This window comes from Neofelis nebulosa, chromosome 1 (assembly GCF_028018385.1).
Source record: "Neofelis nebulosa isolate mNeoNeb1 chromosome 1, mNeoNeb1.pri, whole genome shotgun sequence".
Classification (NCBI taxonomy): Eukaryota; Metazoa; Chordata; class Mammalia; order Carnivora; family Felidae; genus Neofelis; species Neofelis nebulosa.
This window is the reverse complement of record NC_080782.1, coordinates 190,433,760-190,452,821: the sequence shown is the minus strand read 5'-3', so window position 1 is coordinate 190,452,821 and position 19,062 is coordinate 190,433,760. Positions and strand designations below refer to the sequence as shown.

Here is a 19,062-nt window from a genome sequence, read left to right as displayed (position 1 = left end):
GTGTGCTTGATGGCCATCTGTATGTCTTTGGAAAAATGTCTATTCAGACCCTCTGTTCATTTTTTGATTGGATTGTTTGGTTTTTCAGTTATTGAGTTATACAAGTTCTTTATTTTGGATATTAACTCCTTATTGAATATATGGCTTACAAATATCTTTTCCCTCTATACTATTTTTAAAACAAGCACCATATACTTCATGTCTATAATTGATTTGAACTTTTAAAGTATTTGAACTCCATAAGCAAAATGTCTGCTAAAACACTTAACTTTTGTATCTGTCTACAAGTACAAAATGTTCCAAAGTTACTATAACTAAATATCCTTTTTATAAATAAATTGTATGGTTTTTTTATTTGAGCGCTTAAACTTTATAACATGAGTTTTACATTATCTAATATAATTTATTTATTTCTGCTGAAGAGTAGAGTGAATGTAGTTGTATTTCTGGATAATATTAAAGTATACTTTTAAATGTTCTTTTACCTCGGGGCGCCTGGGTGGCCCAGTTGGTTAAGTGTCTGACTTAGGCTCAGGTCATGATCTCACAGTTCGTGGGTTCAAGTCCTGCATCGGGCTCTGTGCTGACAGCTTGGAGCCTGGAGCCTGCTTCAGATTCTGTGTCTCCTCCTCTTTCTGCCCCTCTCCCGCTTGTGCGCACGCGCGCTCTCCCTTTCTCTCTCAAAAATAAGCCAGCATTTTTAAAGAATGTTCTTTTACCTCTACCTAGAAGAGGTCAATTTTCTCTTTAGCCACTAAAATGTCTTTGCAAGAAATAATATTGAGTGTATTGTGATTATCTTGTTTGCATTTTCAAGAGTCTATACTATACATATTTTCTAGATGGTTTTCTATAGAAGCTTAAATGTTGGAATATATTCTGATATATGCTGTTTTATGTCATCTTTACCAAAAGAGCATTATATACTTGATGTACTACTGCTATAAAATGGGTTTTTGTACTATCATTTAGATACTTGCATTTTAATATACTTTAAGACTAATTCTTTCTTTGTCCCTAGACTACATCGACCAGACATTCTTTTCTTATATCAATGTGAAATTTCCAGATCATCTGTAAACCTACAACTTTAATAGAATAGAAGACTACTAAAAGCAGAAGAAAAATTAGTGAAGAAAAGATAGATCTTCAAGATTGAATGGCAGGGTGGTTTATGCTTAAAGGCCAATTCTGTTCATTCTCTTAAATATTTATATTTCATTGGTTTTGCACATTTGCATATGTGCCCATTTAAAAGATTTGCGTATACTTGAAAGAGACCGTAAAGTTGTATCAGTAAAGTCCAGTCATATTTGGTCAGTCGGTGTTTGGTATAATTGAAAGAGCTGAGTAAAAAACAGTCTTCCAGCATGTAAATGCCATTGACTTTTGACCTGACATTTAGTATAATAAAATGAAATTATTAACCATGTCAAATGCTTTATAGTTTCTGGCTTCTAGATTCATCTAGTAACTCTACACATGGAACATCCTTTGTTATATATAGGTTTTTGAAACCTGCAGTGCTGATTATAGAAAAGCTTTGTCAGATTTGTGAACATGATATTTACATTATTATTTAGCATATTCTTTCTGTAAATAACCATGCATAAATTACTTTCTGCTTTGTTTTAGAAACTGTCTGGATATCTTTTAATTTAAAATTAAGTGAACTTAATATATAGAGAAAATTTGGGTGTTAAAGATAGTTTGTTTTAGGACAAATTTTAAGCAAATGTAGGTATTCCACATGTCCTTTATTAAAAAAAAAAAATCTTCCTGTTTTTTTTTCTTTTTAAGGGACATGCCAGTTTTAGGGACTCTTAATTGAGAAGCTTGGTTTTTAGCATTGCCATCTTAGAGATTCTTGGAGGAAGAGATTGTATTAGATGTTCTATTTATTTCATTTAAGACGTTTTTGAAAGTTAATTTTTTGAATAAGATACTCTCATTTGCATTTGTCTTTTAAAAAGCCAATAAAAGTATCTTTCAATTATGATTGTAATAATTTTTTCTTTAGAGGTTTAGTTTGTTAAACGAAGCAAATCAGAACTTGTACTAGTAGCTTCTTGCTTTGATTATAGGATTAACCTATAAAAATCCTATCTTGAATTGAGATATGCAGAATAATCTGTCTTCAAGTTATGGAAACGTGTGGAATATGGGGGTGTGGTGTGTGTGTGTGTGTGTTGCAAGAATATGTGTGTCTGTGACCATTATTACAACTGGAATCTACATTCATAAGCTACTGCCATTTTGCAAATCATTTAATGTCTCATCTGTTTTCTTTTTAGTTATGTTTTTGCTTTTGAATGCCAACATCAAAAATGATGGAAATTATATCCTCTTTTCAACTTAAAAATCATTTAATACGGATATATAGAACATATAAAATTTGTTGCTCGTTTATTATTTGACGCTGACTACTAAAAAATACATCTAAAAGTATTCAGGGACATTTTTCCATTTCTGAAAAAATAAGTTATACTTTATAACTTCTTTTGTATTTCTCTGTATTTTCTGATTTATTTCATTGTCTTTGATAAATAAAACATGCAGTTTTGTTTTGCTAATTGAGCCTGTTGTTTTTCCTCATTCATTCTCCCTGCATGGAATTCCTTATTGTTGATTGAGGTACCTGTGTTACCCCCTTGAGGTCAAACAGTAGCATGGGGTAAAGAAAACAAAATATTTAATTTAGTTACCTGATTTGGAAATTAAAGTTAGAATGTACTTATAAGAAATATGATCTAATACTAGATCTCTTCTTTATCTCATATTAAGTTCCTGTACACCTGTACTTGTTTTTTTGTGGTAATTTTCAAATGAAATTAAGCTTTCATACATGGTAATTTTAGATTACTAGATCACCTATCACATCACTTTATTAAAATGTAGTATTTTAGTCCTTGTGGTATTTATACTTGGTTTCTGATTATGGATGTGTCACTTTTGGTCCAACATCAAAAACTTCATTTTCTGTTTGGATTTTTTTTTTTTTTCTTCCCCCTTTCAAATCTATAAGGTTCAAGTGTGCATGTTGCCGGATGCTTTCTAAGTGGTACAATTCAATGGTAGCCTTAAATCTCATTAGTCAGGGGCATCAGAATATTAGTTTTAAAAACTTAACATTCTCTTCTGGATCTGTGAAATCCTGCACACTTCCCTTCATTTGCTGTGAGCTGGGGTAGAGCAGCTGCTGTTGTGCTTGGGGGATTCTGAACCACCTTTGCACTCCGTCCTGAAGTTCACAAATCGGAATCTTTGTTAGGATGTCTAAATAATTTTTGAATGAATATGAATCGGGGCTTGGAAGTTGATGTGAATATTTATTAAATTATATTGATTATATTTGAATAAGCTAGTTATGGCCAGGATAATCCATTTTTATGTATTTATGAAATCAACTGAATTTAAGGTGAAAATACATTTTTCTGTACAGTGTGTTCAGGATCGAATTAGAAATTTGAAATTAAAAGATATTATACTCAGTTAAAATAAAAATCTCCATTTAACAGAAAAAAAAAACTAATGTCTAGCCTTTTGAGACTGTGAGATACCTCCCTTGCCTTTGAGGTTGTTCATAAATTTTAACCTGTTAGGACAGTAATCACTAATTCCCAGCAAAACCTTTCGTCACAGGAAAAGTGAAATCCAAAAAGTCCAATTGGAGAAAAAAAAAATCAGGGTTTCTTAATTTAACATGTCTTTTTCAACTGGTCCTTTCTGTCCCCCAAAGCACAAACATAACAGTGGTGAATGTGATACTGTATTTAACTGGAGTGACATGTCCTGAGCTTGCTCAGAAACAGTCGTGATTATTTGTTTTCTCAGCTTAAATAGTGCCTCTTCTCTGAAAAGTGTCCTAAAAAGGAGAAAAAGTTATATGAACCCAGTGTCTATATAGCTATACCTTTCACTGCGAAGTGACTGCCTAAGCCCACTGCCCTTTGGGAGAAGGAGCTGGCGTATTAGGTCAGGAGTTAATTGTTGTCACAGCCTTTCCTAGCCAGTGCATTTGTCTGGCCTGTAGAATATGCACAGTATCTTTTTTTTTTTTTTTCTTCCTTTTTTCTTTTTAAGTAGAAATTGTATTGGAATGACTCCTGCTTATAGTAAAGAGTAAACAATGAGCTTTTATATTTTAAGACTGCTGTTAAATGTTATGTTAATTGTTTATTAGTTATATAATTCCTCCGACATATGAAATGTTAGTGTATTCTTTTAAAAAATCTCATTCAGGATAAAGTTCAACTGTTAGATGATGATGTGCCAATTATTGTAAGAATATCCTTGCCCATATATAAAACATGCTGACATGTGTTTTACTTGTTAATAAAGTTCTATAGATGTGGAAATGTGAACCTGTGCATCCTTTTGAAAATCAGTTTAAGACTGACAACATATTATTGCCACCTTGGCCTCACAAAATGGTTATATGGTAGACGTCATTTAAGATGAAAACACCTGGCATGGAATTAGGTTAGAGTGGGGAACAACATTTAACTTGTCACAGTAATTTGTTGGGAGGTGATTGTAGTTTAATTTTAATAAATGCAAAAAACCAGCTTTATGGAAATAATTTATGTTCATTGCTACTTTGCAAAATATCAGTGGTAACCATGGGCCAGACCTGCCTGTGTTATGGGCTTGTATTTTCATTTGGGACATAAGACCTAAAGTGCAAAAAACTTCAAGTTACTTAGAAAAAAAGAAACCAAAAAGCTCATTCCATACTTCATAAAAGTTTTTAAAAATGTTTATTTTGAACTCCACATGTTTGCATTAACTTTTCTTTCTTGAAGTTTTCAGCTTAGCTTTCATTCTTTGATTTTGGTTTTGAGAGATTGAGCTACCAGCTTTTAAAAACCCACTTGATTTTCATGAAAACCGTAAAAAAATTCAGTAGAGTATTACTGTTTTAGCAGTTGAGGTTATGGCAAGCGAACGTCATACACTCCTGGTTTACAGAAACTTACAGGTGGCTTTCCTATCTCTCACACTTGCAAAATGAGTCACCTCATTATTTTCCCACTCCTTGTGTGTTTGTTTTACTTAAAATCAACATTTTACCTTCAGTGACACAAGAAGGGGTATAGGCTATCCTTACAGCATACTTTCCTCTTTTAGCTTTGTCAGAAGCATAGCAAAGTCAAGAAACATTAAGTTTACTCAAAGCTCCAAAGAAATTTGGAGGAGCCTCTGCCCTCAGCATATGAAAAGTAGCGGATAACCTTGTTGGAAAGTATGAACTCAGAGATTCAAGAACAGTTCTTGTACATAAATCCCCTGTGTGGAAATACATTTATCATTCCTTTCCCATCAAACTTACTTTATCAGCCATCTGAATTCCTGCTTAGTGATTTGGTTTGGCTATGAAATCTATGTATGGGATTTGGGCTCTACAATTTTAATTTTCATCTTATTCAGAGATAAGACCTAGAGACTCTAATTGCTAACAAGCATTGGTGATGGCATAAATGGGAAATATCACTTCCTAAATCCAGCTTTTAAAATGGCCAGCAGATTATGGAAAAGAACATCAGTTCATTGAGAGGTATGAACTTTTAAAAGATAAATGAGTCTTAACATTTCCCTAATCGAGTGGCATCTCCAGGGGTGAATTCTTGATTGAATGATTCTTAGGACCTCTCTTTAGAGCTGTGTATGGTGCATTATAATCACCTGGAAGTTTGGGTAAATTAACATTCCAGCTTCAACTTCCAGAGGGTCCAGTGCAATATACCTGCCCAGTGGACAGCACATTTCCTTCCCATAGTTTGAAGTTCCGGGATTTGGGTCTGATAGTACTGCTGATTCCTTTTTCACCATTGTGTGCTCTCTCTAGCTAGCTCCTAGTACACAGGTGATTAGTTAACAATGTTAGGATCAATGGAAGACTTCTTGCAGGGAAAGGGAAAAGGCACATAAAACAGATCTTAAAGAGTTAATGAGCATTTCTTGAGTTCTTGCTTTATGACCTCTCTGAATGAGAGCCCTTCTGGTTTTCGTGCCTTTATACACACAGCGAGGCTCTGCAGGGCTGTATCAACAGGGCAGTGTGGGAGCGTTGTGGCAGAATAGAACTGTTTGTGCTGAGAAGGCAGTTGTTTTCTCCATAATCCTGTAAAGTGAGCAGAATTGGATTAATTTTCAGACAGTTGATTTTGCCTCAAAAAATGTAACTACTTTTCCACTAGCACCTTCCCTTCTCTATCCTTGAGGAGCCTATGGATTATTAAGAGAAGCAGCTTTATGTAACAAAGACTGGGTTTGGGAGCCAGGTTTACAAAACCTGAGCTCAAATATCAACTTCCATGCAAGCTGAGGCAATTTGCTTAACCAAAGCCTCAGTTTCCTCACCCGTTTGTTGAGGGGCACAACATGTACCTGAAGATTAGGGGAGGTTTAAGCAAAAGAAAAAGGTGGGCAATATTATGTCTTTGCTCAGTGTTTCCTGACCAAGACTGCCTGTTAGTGTCAGCAGATGCCTCAAGGATTTGAAACAAGCCCGACCCTTGCCTGATGTGGGCATTGCACCTGCCAAAAAGGGTGATTATAATATCCTGTTGATCTAATGTTTGTTCCTTGTATCTTCTTTGCAGCAAGTGGAATCAAAACAAAATTTCTTAGGTGACAATTGACTTTAAAGGACACAATCATGCCAAGGGGAAGGAAGTTGCCTGTTTGATGAGCAATAAAGCTCTCTAGCTGGTGGGGAGAGAAGAAGCTCACACAGATCTTTCCAGGCCAAAGCGTGGAGGCCCCCAAACCAGTCCCTCCAAGCTTTGCTGTTGAATTGGAATGAGGTTACTTTTTTTTTTTGTATTGATGTTATTTTTTATAAGTATCCCCTGCTTTTTGAAAGTCTGCAGTATGCCACTTCACTTCTGTGAAAACCTATGTTCTCGTTTTTGCTAACTGAAAGAAATCCGAAGAGGATTTTAGCTTTAATGAAGAAAGGTGAAAAGCAAAAATAGCATTCAGCATTTGTTTTGCAGCAAGCTGTTAAAGGAGCAGCGTGCACCCCAGGTGGCCAGCGTGGCCCCGTCAAGCTGCTTCCCATGACCGGCTCCTAGTATCTCAGCATCAGGCCGCCAGAGCTCTGAACTGTGTCTGTGAGCATCTGTGACTTATCATGGTTGGTTTTGTGCATTTGTTAGCAAGATGTCTCCTAAGGTACCAGGAAAGCCTGAGAGAGAGGATTTTTTGGATCCAGGAATACTCAAAAATTAATGGTAATAAATTTAATGGTAATTGCTTTCATATAAATCTATGGTAATTGCCGCTTTATACATTTTGGCTTACAAAAGGTTTCATAGGAATGCTCTACTTTTGGATAGCGGGGGAAACCTGTAATTGGTGACATATTGCTTTAGCTCAGGGGACCCGTGTGCTGAAATCCTGGTTAAGAAGCAATCGGAAGATAGTTTGTGGGCAGGTTGTTTCTGATTCTAGGAATTCTAGGACTCACCAGCTTTCTCTTATAATTATGGTTTCTTAATCTTCAATTTATTTTCGAAAATGTCTATTACGTTGGAAGGGAAATACTTAGATGGGAGTTAAGTCCCCTCCCTAGACTCTACCCTGATTATAATTGGGGTCAACTAAATATTTTTGAATGCTGAAGGGCTGGTGCTGTTGCCTTCACATGAAATCCATCTACCCTATTCATTTTTCCACCTTCTTTAAAAAGAGCTTTTGGGAAGGCCATTCTCTCTCACCATCTCACTCTGATTCTGGTCCTCTTGGTTTTCATAGCCATGTGTATTATTTCTATCAAGGCACTTAGGACACCGCATTATCATTACTGACTTTCGTGTTTCTATCCTCAGTTGCAGATACTAAATCTTATTCAACTTTGCCTGCCTCCCAACACCCAGCACAGCTCAGAAAATGGCTGGATGGGATGGCTGCTAGTGCCAAGCTGTGTGTGCATCAGGATACGGGAAATACTTTCTGCCCTTTAACTCAGGGTCCAGTGGAGGAAGATTTATAAACAGAAAAATGTGCTAATATGAGGTAGGGACAGAAATCATGGATCTGAACTGACCTCTGGGAGAACCAGGGCTCCCCTCACTACAGAGGTGACACTGGAACTAGATTTAGAGAAAACAGATGTGCAAGTATGTTGACATGTATTACAAACATTTCAGAGTTTGCCGTGTCTTCCATGATGCTCTGCCTTCCTTGGTCCTCCTCAGAAGGAAATAAGCGTTCTTCCAATCCTCATGACACTTCATCTCACTTCATGAGCCCCGTTATTATCAATCTGCTTTCTGCTGTGTGGCAGTCATTTGCATTCATGCCTCATCTCTCCTGCTGGAGGCTGGGCCCATGCCTGCTGTAGCTTCCTAGCCTCCGATGTGCCCGGCACAGAGGAAGCGCTTGCAAAACCAACCTGAGGTTCTCCACATGACCCTGCGAACCACTCGCTTTGCCACTGCAGCTACTACTGGCCTCAGAAGTTAATGATGGTACAGCACCCTCTTCTCTAATTACACTGGTACAAGACGTATTAGAATAAACTGTGATCTCTCCTTTTCACATACCTTCCAATGTTCTCTCCCTTTCCAGAAGCAATCACTGTTAACTATTACAGAATCCTACAGACTTTTTCCACATACTTTTTTTTTTTTTTTTTTTTTTTTTTTTAACTAGGACGGCCCTGTCTTCTATGATGTCAGCAGAACTGGTTTCACATGAAGGTGAGCTGATCCGAGGTACAACGTCTGAGACAATGTGCCTTTTTCTCTGTATCCCAGGAGACCACTCTCAGGGGGAGATTACTGTTTATTCCTGCAAATGTACTTTGTTTCTCCTGAGAAACCAAGGTTTATTTTCTTGGTTCTTTAGTCTCTAGATGAGGCATGACATGTGACTTTAGGGCCTTTGGGAGCTGGGCTATTCCAGGATCTGATATCTGCAGCATTTAGATGTCCTGCTTTGTGATCTTTTGATAGGTCTATTTTTGGTGAGAAGTTCTCTGGAACGAGGTTATTATAAGGAGGAAAGGGGTCGGAGTCAACAAAATACCCAGGCTGGGTAGGTTTAGGGAAGACCAAAATGATTCTGGGTTTCAAACTAATTCCCTTTGTTTCAGGACCAAAATTGTGTTCCAGGATGTGGCAGTCACTATTCTCTGGCTAAACCAACAAACGTTGGCAACCCCTCACTCACTTTTTCCCAGTTTTTCCTTTCTTGAGCTCAAGTGTGACATCTTGAGCTGAAGCAACTATTGTGCCATTGAAGCAACAGTTGATAGACTTAAGTATGACAGCAGTAAGAAAGGAGGATCCTTGATTTTGCTGACATCACAGAGCACTGCATGAGCCCTGGACCTGCCTACCTTCCAACTTTCTGCTCAAAGAAAAATAATTGCTTAGGTATTGTTACTCAGGTTTTTGTTACAGATATTTAAGAACAATTCAGACTGATACAGGTGTAACCATCCATTTCCCCAAAGCCACCCATTTTCCCAGAAGAGCAGCTCAAGGTCATCAGAAGCCACCAACATGAGCCTGCCCACAGGATCACTGACCATCCAGTCTCCTTGCACTTGATTTATTGATTGTCAGTCAACTCAATACAGTGGCAGTGTAAGCAGCGGGTTTACATCTGCTTTGCTCACCCCTTCATTCTCTTTTTTTTCTCTAATTGGGAGTCCCATGGAGCGACTAACTTCCCAACAACTGCTAACAGATAGGCTTAGTGAAAATATCAGTAGCCATAATTCAGCCCCCATCGCAGAGACCATTCAGTGCTATCCACACTTCCTGTCAACAAATTTTGCTAGGGAAGCAGGTGCCATTTTTAAATTATTGCTTGGTGGAACAACAATGAGAATGGTTCAGGTGAATTAGGCAATCTCTTTTTACAGTAATCTAGCTCCCAAATTATGATTTTGGTTTGTATATTCAGAAATGAAATCAAGTCTGATCCTTTGGAGCCAAGTAGCTTTCTAGATAGAGACCCTGCTGCCCAAATAGGCCCCCCAAAACACCATCTCCGCTCTCACCTGCCTTGAGTTCTGCCCTCTGACCAGTACAGGAGATATGACTCTGAGACTCATTGGCTGTCCCCACCAGGGAAGTCTGTGCAGACACTTCCCTAACAGTGTATTTGCAATGATTATGTACAGTTTGGAGCTTTGCTTTGCCTTCCCCCTCAATGTTAGCTGGAAATCCATATTTTCTCACTCCAAACTATTCCCCAGAAAAAAACCTATTTTCTCAAAGAGTTAAAGAAAGAATGTGTAATGAAGCCCTATAGAAATACATACCTCTTGCTTGTTAATGTTCCAGATTCTGAAATTGATTTCCCTCTCAACTCTGTAGCGCAATGCAGAGAAGATGTAGAGAAAGAAGTCTGGCACTGTTTATACCTACTTGTTAACAGCGGTTGCCCTTCCCCTCTTTTGTTTCTACCTCCCTCACTTCCTGCCTTTTCTCCCTTTTCTGCCTTTTCCTTCAATTACCATTTTTTTGCTAACATAAACCTAGTTTGTCATTGTCTGAAGTCAAGAGTAAAGGCCAAATATTAAAAATTCTGAATGAGAAATTACTTGTAATGTGAGCTCCATCCTGTGTATTAACTTCAGCCATTTGTCTACATTTGGCAAATCTCTGGGACCTCAAATTCTAGGGAAATGTTTCTAATAATGCTAATATTTTACAATTTGTGAACTACAGGTGTTTGTTTGTTTGTTTGTTTTTAAGATTTAATGTACTGTTGGAAGATGGGGGGATGTTCCTCCACCACTTTTGATGTTTCTTCCTTGTGGATGAAATGTAATTAGTATAACTTCTGACCTCCCTTTTTATTAGGTCTTCCTCTGGGGAGTAATTTATTTGATGGATAAATTTGAAATGTAAACACCTAGGCATGTTCTGCTCAGCTTCTCTTCTTCCTCTGGGGAGCTAGCAGCTCACAAGGGTTGCAGTTGTGCTCTGTTCTTCAGGGCAAGCTCTGTTCTGCTCCTGCCCAGGGAAGTCTCACATGACCTGGGTAGGGTACATCTGCCTAATTCTGGAATTCATTTAACCAAACTATACCCTCCAATCTAGTTTTATCAGCAATAAAGTTAGTATTTTAATTCTCCATGTTCCACTCTTTTGTTGTATTGCTTATATGTATATAACCCACGTGGGAAAGAGAAGTGCTTTACTGGGACTGTCAGAAACTCACAATACACATCCCATTAGATTGCTGTTGACTAGATGTCTCATTAGCCATCTTCAATATACATGAGTCAAATGCAAGACTATCTGAATTCTTAAATTTGAAATCTTTCAGAGGAGGATTTTTGGACAGATCCAACAGACAAAATCAGTAAGGATATGCTGAACTCATCACCATCAATGAACTGGATGTAATTGATATCTACAGACTACTTCATCTAACAAGACACATTATTCATTCACCAAAGTAGACTACGTTCTTGGCCACAAGGTAGAGCTTAATAAATTTAAAAGAATAGAGATGACACTATGTCTGCTCTCAGATCACAATGGAATTAAGTATCAATAACAGAAAGATAACTGGAAAATCCCCAAATTTGTGAAGATTTTAAATAACACACTTCTAAATAACACATGGGTCAAATAAGAAATCTCAAGAGAAATTTAAAAATATTTAGAACTAAATGAAAATGAAAACATAACTTATTGGGGTGCCTGGGTGGCTCAGTTGGTTAAGTGACTGGCTTCATTTCAGCTTGGGTCACGAACTCATGGTTCATGAGTTTGAGTCATGCATTGGGCTCCACAGCTGGCAGTGTGGCGCTTGCTTGGGATTCTCCCTCTTTCCCTCTCTGCCCCTCCCCAGCTCATGCTGTTTCTGTCTCTCTCAAGATAAATAAACTTAAAAAAAAAAAAAAAAAAAGACAACTTAGCAAAATTGGTGGTGAAAGCAGTGCATAGAGGGAACTTTATAACAGTGCATACATTAGAAAAGAAGAAAGCTAAAATCAATAATTCAAGTTTCTACCTTATGAAACGAGAAAAAGAGTGAATTAAATCCAAAGTAAGCAGGAGAAAGAATTAGAGCAGAAATCAGTGATATTGAAAACAGGATTTCAATAGACAGAGTCAAGGAAACCAAAAGCTAGGTCTTTGAAAAGATAAAGAAAATTAATAAACCTATATAAAGCCAGGCTAAAAAAATAGAGGACACAAATTAGGAATGAAATATCAGAAATGAAAAAGGGGCATCATCATTACAAATCCCAAAGGGTAATAAAGGAATATGAATAATACCTCTATACCCCCAAATTTAATAACCTAGATGAAATGGACCAACTCCTTGGAAAACACAATTTGCCAAAATTCACGCAAGAAGAAACAGATGATCTGAATAGGCCTATCTCTATTAAATAAATCAAATCAGCAATTAATAACCTTCTAAAATACAAAGCACCAAGCCAGGTGGGTTCACTGGTGAGTTCTACCAAACATTTAAAAAATTATACCAATTTTCTACAATTTCTTTCAGAAGACAGAAGCAGAAGGAATGCTTCCTAACTCATTCTATGGGGCTGGCAATACCCTAATACCAAAACCAAAGCCATTACAAGAAAAGTAAACTAGACCAGTTGTTCCCATGACCATAGACACAAAAATCCTCATTACAAATCCGGATTAGTAAATCAAATCCGACAGTCAGTGCATAAAAAGTAAGATTTATCACCAGATATGCAAGGTTGGTTCAACATTTAAAAATCAATGTAATCCATTACATCAACAAACTAAAAATGAAAAATCACATAAATATATCAATAGATGCAGAAAAAACATCAGACAAAATTCATCATCTATTCATGATAAAAGCATTCAGTAAACTAGGAATAGAGGGGAACTTCCTCAACTTGATCAAGACTGTCTCCAAAACCCTAGCGCTAACATCATCCTTAATGGTGAGAAACTCCAAATTTTCCCACTAAGATCAGGTACAAAGCAAGAATTTCCCATTTTACCACCTCTTTTAAAAATTGTACAGAAAGTCCATGCTAATGTAATAATGCAAGGAAAGGATATTAAAGCTATACAGATTGGGAAAGAAGAAATAAAACTGTCTTTCTTCACATTTGAGATGAATAGACAAATTCCTGGAACCAACAGGCAATTATAGCAAGGTTAAAGGATACAAGGTTAATATATAAAAAAAAAAAAAAAATCAATTGCTTTCCTTTATATCAGCAATGAACAGGTGGAATTTGAAATTAAAAACATAGTACCATTTACATTAGCACCCCCCCCAAAATGAAATACTTAGGTATAAATCTAACAAAATATGTATAAGATCTATATGAAGAAAATTATAAAAGTGATAAATAAAATTAAAGAAGTAAATGGAGAGATAGTCTATATTCATGGATAGAAAGACTCAGTATTGTCAAGATGTCAGCTCTTCCCAGTTTGACCTATAGATTTAATGCAATTCCAATCAAAATCCCAGCAAGTTATTTGGTGGATATCAAGCACCTGATTCTAAAGTTTATATGGAGAGGCAAAAGAGCCAGAATAGCCAACACATTATTGAAGAACAAAGTTGAAGAACTGACCTGACCTGACTTCATCACTTACTACAAAGCTACAGAAATCAAGAAAGTATTGTCTTTTCTTGGTGAAAGAAGGGACAAATAGATCAATGGAACAAAATAGCCCAGAAATAGACCTAAATAAATACTGTCAACTGATCTCTTACAAAGGAGCACTGGCCATACCATGAAGCAAAAGTAGTCTTTTGAACACATGGTGCTGGAACAACTGGCCATCCACATGCAAAAGATGAATCTAGACACAGACCTTACACCTTTCACAAAAATTAACTCAAAATAGATGACAGACCTACGTGGAAAATGCAAATCTATAAAAATCTTAGAAGATAATACAGGAGAAAACCTAGATGGCCTTGGGTATGGTGATGACTCTTAAGATGCAACACCAAAGGCACAATCCATGAATGAAATAATTGATAAGCTGGACTTCACGAAAACCAAAAACTCAATCTCTGTGAAAGACAGTGTGAAGAGAATGAGAAGACAAGTCACAGAGTGGGATACAATATTTGCAAGAGACATCTGATAAAGGACTATGATCCAAAATATACAAACAACTCTTAAAATCCAACAATAAGAAAACAAACAACCTGATTAAAAAATGTGCCAAAGAGGGCCCTTGGCTGGCTTGGTTGGTAGAGTGTGTGACTCTTGATCTCATGTTGGGTGTGGAGCCTGCTTAAAAATACATAAATTAATAAAGGGCGAAAGACTTTCACATCTCACCAAAGAAGATACACGTAGATAGCAGCTAAGCATATGAAAAGGTATTCCACATCCCATGTTATCAGGGAAATTCAAATGAAAACTATGAAACACCACTACAAACCTATTAACATGGCCAAAATCTGGAACATGGACAACACCAAATTCTGGAGAGGATGCAGATCAACAGAAATTCTCATTCATTGCTGGTTATTATGCAAAGTGACACAGTCACTTTGGAAGACAGTTTGGCAGTTTCTCACAAAGCTAAACATACTCCAGGATCCAGCAATTGCACTCCTTGGTATTTACCTAAAGGAGTTGGAAACTTATGAACACACAAAAACCAGTGCATGGATGTTTCTAGAAGCTTTATTCATAATTGCTAAAACTTGGACGTAATGAAAATGTACTTCAGTAGGTGAATGAACAAATAAACCGTATTATCAGACAATGGAATATTCAGTGCTAAAAAGAGGGTTTTGCTTTTTGTAAGATTGAACAGACGTCACTGGGATTGTATACAGAAAGCTCAGAAAACATTAGAATTATCCTCTTAAAAATAAGCTATTGTCCCCTCCAATAATTTAACCATTTTCCTGGTTGTATGATTTCTGCACTGTCATCTGGATTTAGGAATCCCAGTAGTCAGTAAATTACACAGTGCCCGTTTTCAGTCTGTTGTTTATGCTAGACACGCCCTAACAGTCTTTGGTGTGAGCAGTAACGTGACTTAGCAAAAGGAAATTTGAGTTGGTATCTATCTCCTTTGAGCTTCCATAGCTGTTGGACCTTCTTTTATGAGATGCTGTGTTTTCTTTTTGTTTTTGTTTGTTTGTTTGTTTTTGTTTTTTTTTTTTAACCACATGATATGGTCATTTCTGGTTTTAACTTGTCGTCTTTGATGGCAACTTTTGGCAACTCTTGGCCAGTTGTATGTCCTTTGTATTCCCAAACTGTGTAATATTTCTCAAATTTCAATAATTATGTTGAAGAACAGAAGAGAAAGTGGGCAAAGAACACAGAAGGAAAGCTAGGAGGGAGAGTGGAAGGAAAGAAGGTAAATACGTAGATGAGAGCGAGGGCATTAGGGTCGCATGGCTATAGACAAGAAGGCAACTACATAGGAAGGGAACGTATGTTGTGCCAATAATTCAGGCTGTGCAGTGACTCTAGCAGCCATGGTAGATGTTTCCTGTCATGGTCCATACGGAGAGCTGCAGCAGCAGGACCAGAGGTCCGTGGTCATCCAAACTCCACAAGTAGACACTCCTGTTGCAAAGCTCAGAAATCTACGCGAGAAAGTTATTAGAGGGATATAGGGATATTGGGACTCAGGAAACCTAAGGGCACGAAATGTGGCTTATATGCAACACGACCTGAAACTGGGCACTGGACAGTGAGCAGGGGCCAAGTCAGGAACACATTCACACAAATCTTCTCTGGAACCCCATGGTTTCTTGTCTCTTTTCCCTGTGTGTCTGCTTTGTTATTATTTTTTTCTTTCTACAGACTGATTTCTTCAGTTTTTCCTTCTTGTGCCTAACTCATAACAGTCATCTTCAAGTGCCTGCCTCAGCCCTTTACTTGACCTGACCTTGAACTTAACAGAAGTTAGCTTATGAAATCTGTGTCCCAACCTCAAACTCTCTGGAGATGGAATTTCATGTGCCTCTCTCCCAGGCACCCTGGATTCTGTCAGTCTGTGGTACTCACCCACAGCGTCACCCGGCAGGAGGGAAGGACAGGGTCACAGCTGCTTTCATGTGAAGCCGTGGCAGGGGCGGATTCTTGCATAGAAATGAGAAGGCAATTATTGCATCTTTAGTATACTGCGTACCCCTAGAAATATGATCAAGGTGGAGGATCCCCCAACCTAGGATGAAATTTCATCTTAGGTCAGAACTGATTTGGGCTTAAACTTAATGGAGTTTGAGTGAAAGTTGTCTTCCTGTCAAAATGGTACAGCTTTTCCAGATTTTGTTCTGGGCAAAATAAGATTGTTAAAGGATTTTTTCTGAGGACCTCTGCTTCTAGAAAGATGGAGCGGACATGCTTTTCTATTCTACCCACTGAGTATAACTAAAAACCTTGAACATTATATAAAACAGATCTACCAAAAAAGGTGGAGAGAGGAAGGCAGACCAGCTAGGGACCTTGGGATTCGAAAACAACACTGGGGTGAATTCCTTGAGCTTTCCTTTGCCTTGTATATCCCAGACATGGAGCCAAAGAAGCCAGCAACTGGAAACACCAAAGGCCACAGACACAAAAAGTGCCCAGCAAAACCGTGGTCTCTCTACCCACAGGACCAGAGAAGGGGCAACCTAACAGGACAGAAAACTTTTGGACAACAGCTACTCTACAGCAACCAACACCACAGAAACAAATTGTGTTCTCCTCCAACCTTGACCAACAAAGCGTGGCGTCCAGACTTCAACGCTCACCAGGTGGTCACGAGGCACTCCACCCTCCACCAGGAGTCAGGACTTTGGTCTTCCGGTGGTAATAGGACCACCCCAGTGTCACCATGTGGGGAGCTGGAACACCCTTCCTGCCAGAGAAAGCCAGCTAAAACAGGTTTCAAGAAGATCCAGAGTCTCATAACACAATATGAAATGTCCAGGTTTCATTAGAAAATCATGCATCAACAAAAGGGTTTCAATGGTACAGTAACTAAAATCTAAACCAGGAAATAAAGGCCAAGAAATGTTCATGTGACTGTTAAAGTATTTAATCTTTTTTAAGAAAATGTTTATTTATTTTGAGAGAGAGAGAGATAGTGAGCAGGGGAAGGGCAGAAAGAGAGGGAGACTGGATCCGAAGTAGGCTCAGTGATGACAGCAGAGAGCCCCATGCAGGGCTTGAACTCGCCAACCATGAGATCATGACCTAAGCTGAAGTCAGTTGCTTAACCGACTGAGCCACCCAGGTGTCCCTAAAGTATTTAATCTGACAAGTAACTGAAATTTTTTTTTTAATGTTTTTATTTATTTTTGAGACAGAGTGAGACAGAGCATGAGCAGGGGAGGGGCAGAGAGAGAGGGAGACACAGAATCCAAAGTAGGCTCTAGGCTCTGAGCTGTCAGCACAGAGCCTGACGTGGGGCTTGAACCCACAGACTGTGAGATCATGACCAGAACTGAAGTCGGATGCCCAACCGACTGAGCCACCCAGGCACCCTAATCTTACAACTTAGACTGGAGAGAAATCCAAGTAATTTCAGCCCTCAGTTGTTTATTTCAACATATTTCAAGAATGCTAACAGGTAGAAGCACATAAAGACTTATAACTGAGTTTAGGCCCTGAGCTTATGCTGTGCTGCATATATGAAAGATAGAGCCCTTGGGAGGAGAGTTTGAAAGGAGAATAGAATGGAAGGAACAAGATTATCCAGAGAACCATGAGGATCTTGAGTTACAAGATCGAAGCATCAAGATGTACGATGGGATCTATACACTAGGGAATTTTTCTGGAAATATCTGGACAATAAAGCTAGTAAGATTCTTGGAGGGAGGAGTATGGTTTTGCTTTTACTGGAGAGGTATTTTATATTTTTCTAAGTAAGTAGATGGCCTATTTAGTTGCCCATGTCAGCAAAAGTTAAAAATGCTTTAAAAAATCTTAAAAATTTCCATCGCTCCTGTATATTGTCATTGCTGATCAGTCCACAGATTTCTGGATGAATTTTGAACATTTTTCAAAAAGCGGAAAAGATATCATTCTTAAGTGAAGAAAAATACTGCCAATTCTTTAAATAATTTATTTTGCACCACTCCCATCCCCCAGGTCTGGCACGCTTAGCGCTCACATATCTGTAATGGGGGTATGAGGGATGAATGAGCTGTTTAATTGTGTAACCAAGTTTGCTTTCTTTTAATGTCTGAGAAGAAGGGGAAGAGAAAGATCAGATGTGTTGACTTAAGGGTAAGTAATAACCGAATGCTTTTTGAGGGGCTAGATGAGTATCAGAGAAATGGTTTATGTAAACTTTGGTTTCTGCCCGCTGCTGATGCCCACCCAGAATGCTCTCTATAAAACCTTCAGTCTTGCTCTCCTCAGGTTCAGCCTTCCTGAATTTACCATATAAACTTTTAATGAGTGCCCTATTTGCAAACCTCCCTTCCGGATTGGCAAACACAAGTTGATAGGGAACGTCTATGCCTTTTTTCTTATAATTTCCCTTTCCTTATACTTCCCTCGCTTAACCTTACTTACCAAGGCAGGAATCACACACACACCACAGAGAGTACACTTAGTGGCCAAAGGAAAACAAAAAGCCAACATTTACAGTGGTAGTTTACAGCATTTTTGCACTGTGATTTCAGAATGAAATGATGTCAAATCATGTTGTACAGCTAAAGCTAGTATGACAGTATTTGTCAATTATGTCTCACTAAAGCTGGAAAAGAAAAGAAGGGTTTTAGAAAAGGGTGAAATGCGTTAGGCACTTTGATTTAGAAAAAAATTAACTACCTGAAATTTAAATTTAAAAAATAAATAAATGAATAAAAATGGTATCTGTTTTAGCCTATGTGGAAGTTTTTAGACATAAAACAAACGCTTCTTAGTAAATGCTAGAACCTACCTAATTGTTGAAGGATAAAGTGACATATAATGATACCTGGAAACAAAAGGAAGAAAGGGTTGAGATCTGTTATATTTTGATTTAAAGTAAGCAACTAGAATGCATTAGTGCTATTAGCTATCTTGTAAGATAATTTTACAAATAGAGAAAAGATTTGATTTACTGTTCAAACAAAGCAAAGCCACTTAACTCTCAGTATTATTCCCTTCTT

General features: G+C 37.8%; 1 protein-coding gene and 1 long non-coding RNA gene across 2 annotated transcripts in view; one reads left to right on the top strand and one right to left on the bottom strand.

The window, feature by feature from the left end:
• NDFIP2 (Nedd4 family interacting protein 2) overlaps nucleotides 1-4,364 on the top strand; it is a 68,930-nt gene extending 64,566 nt beyond the window's left edge. The window contains exon 11 of the mRNA XM_058682278.1: nucleotides 1,022-4,364. The gene's annotated coding sequence lies outside the window, so the exon portion shown is untranslated. The remainder of the gene's footprint in view (nucleotides 1-1,021) is intronic.
• Nucleotides 4,365-5,403: 1,039 nt separating this feature from the next.
• LOC131483970 (uncharacterized) overlaps nucleotides 5,404-19,062 on the bottom strand; it is a 25,046-nt gene continuing 11,387 nt past the window's right edge. The window contains exons 2-3 of the long non-coding RNA XR_009247969.1: nucleotides 18,852-18,887; nucleotides 5,404-6,124 (exon numbers count right to left, since the gene is read on the bottom strand). This is a non-coding gene — a long non-coding RNA (uncharacterized LOC131483970). The remainder of the gene's footprint in view (nucleotides 6,125-18,851; nucleotides 18,888-19,062) is intronic.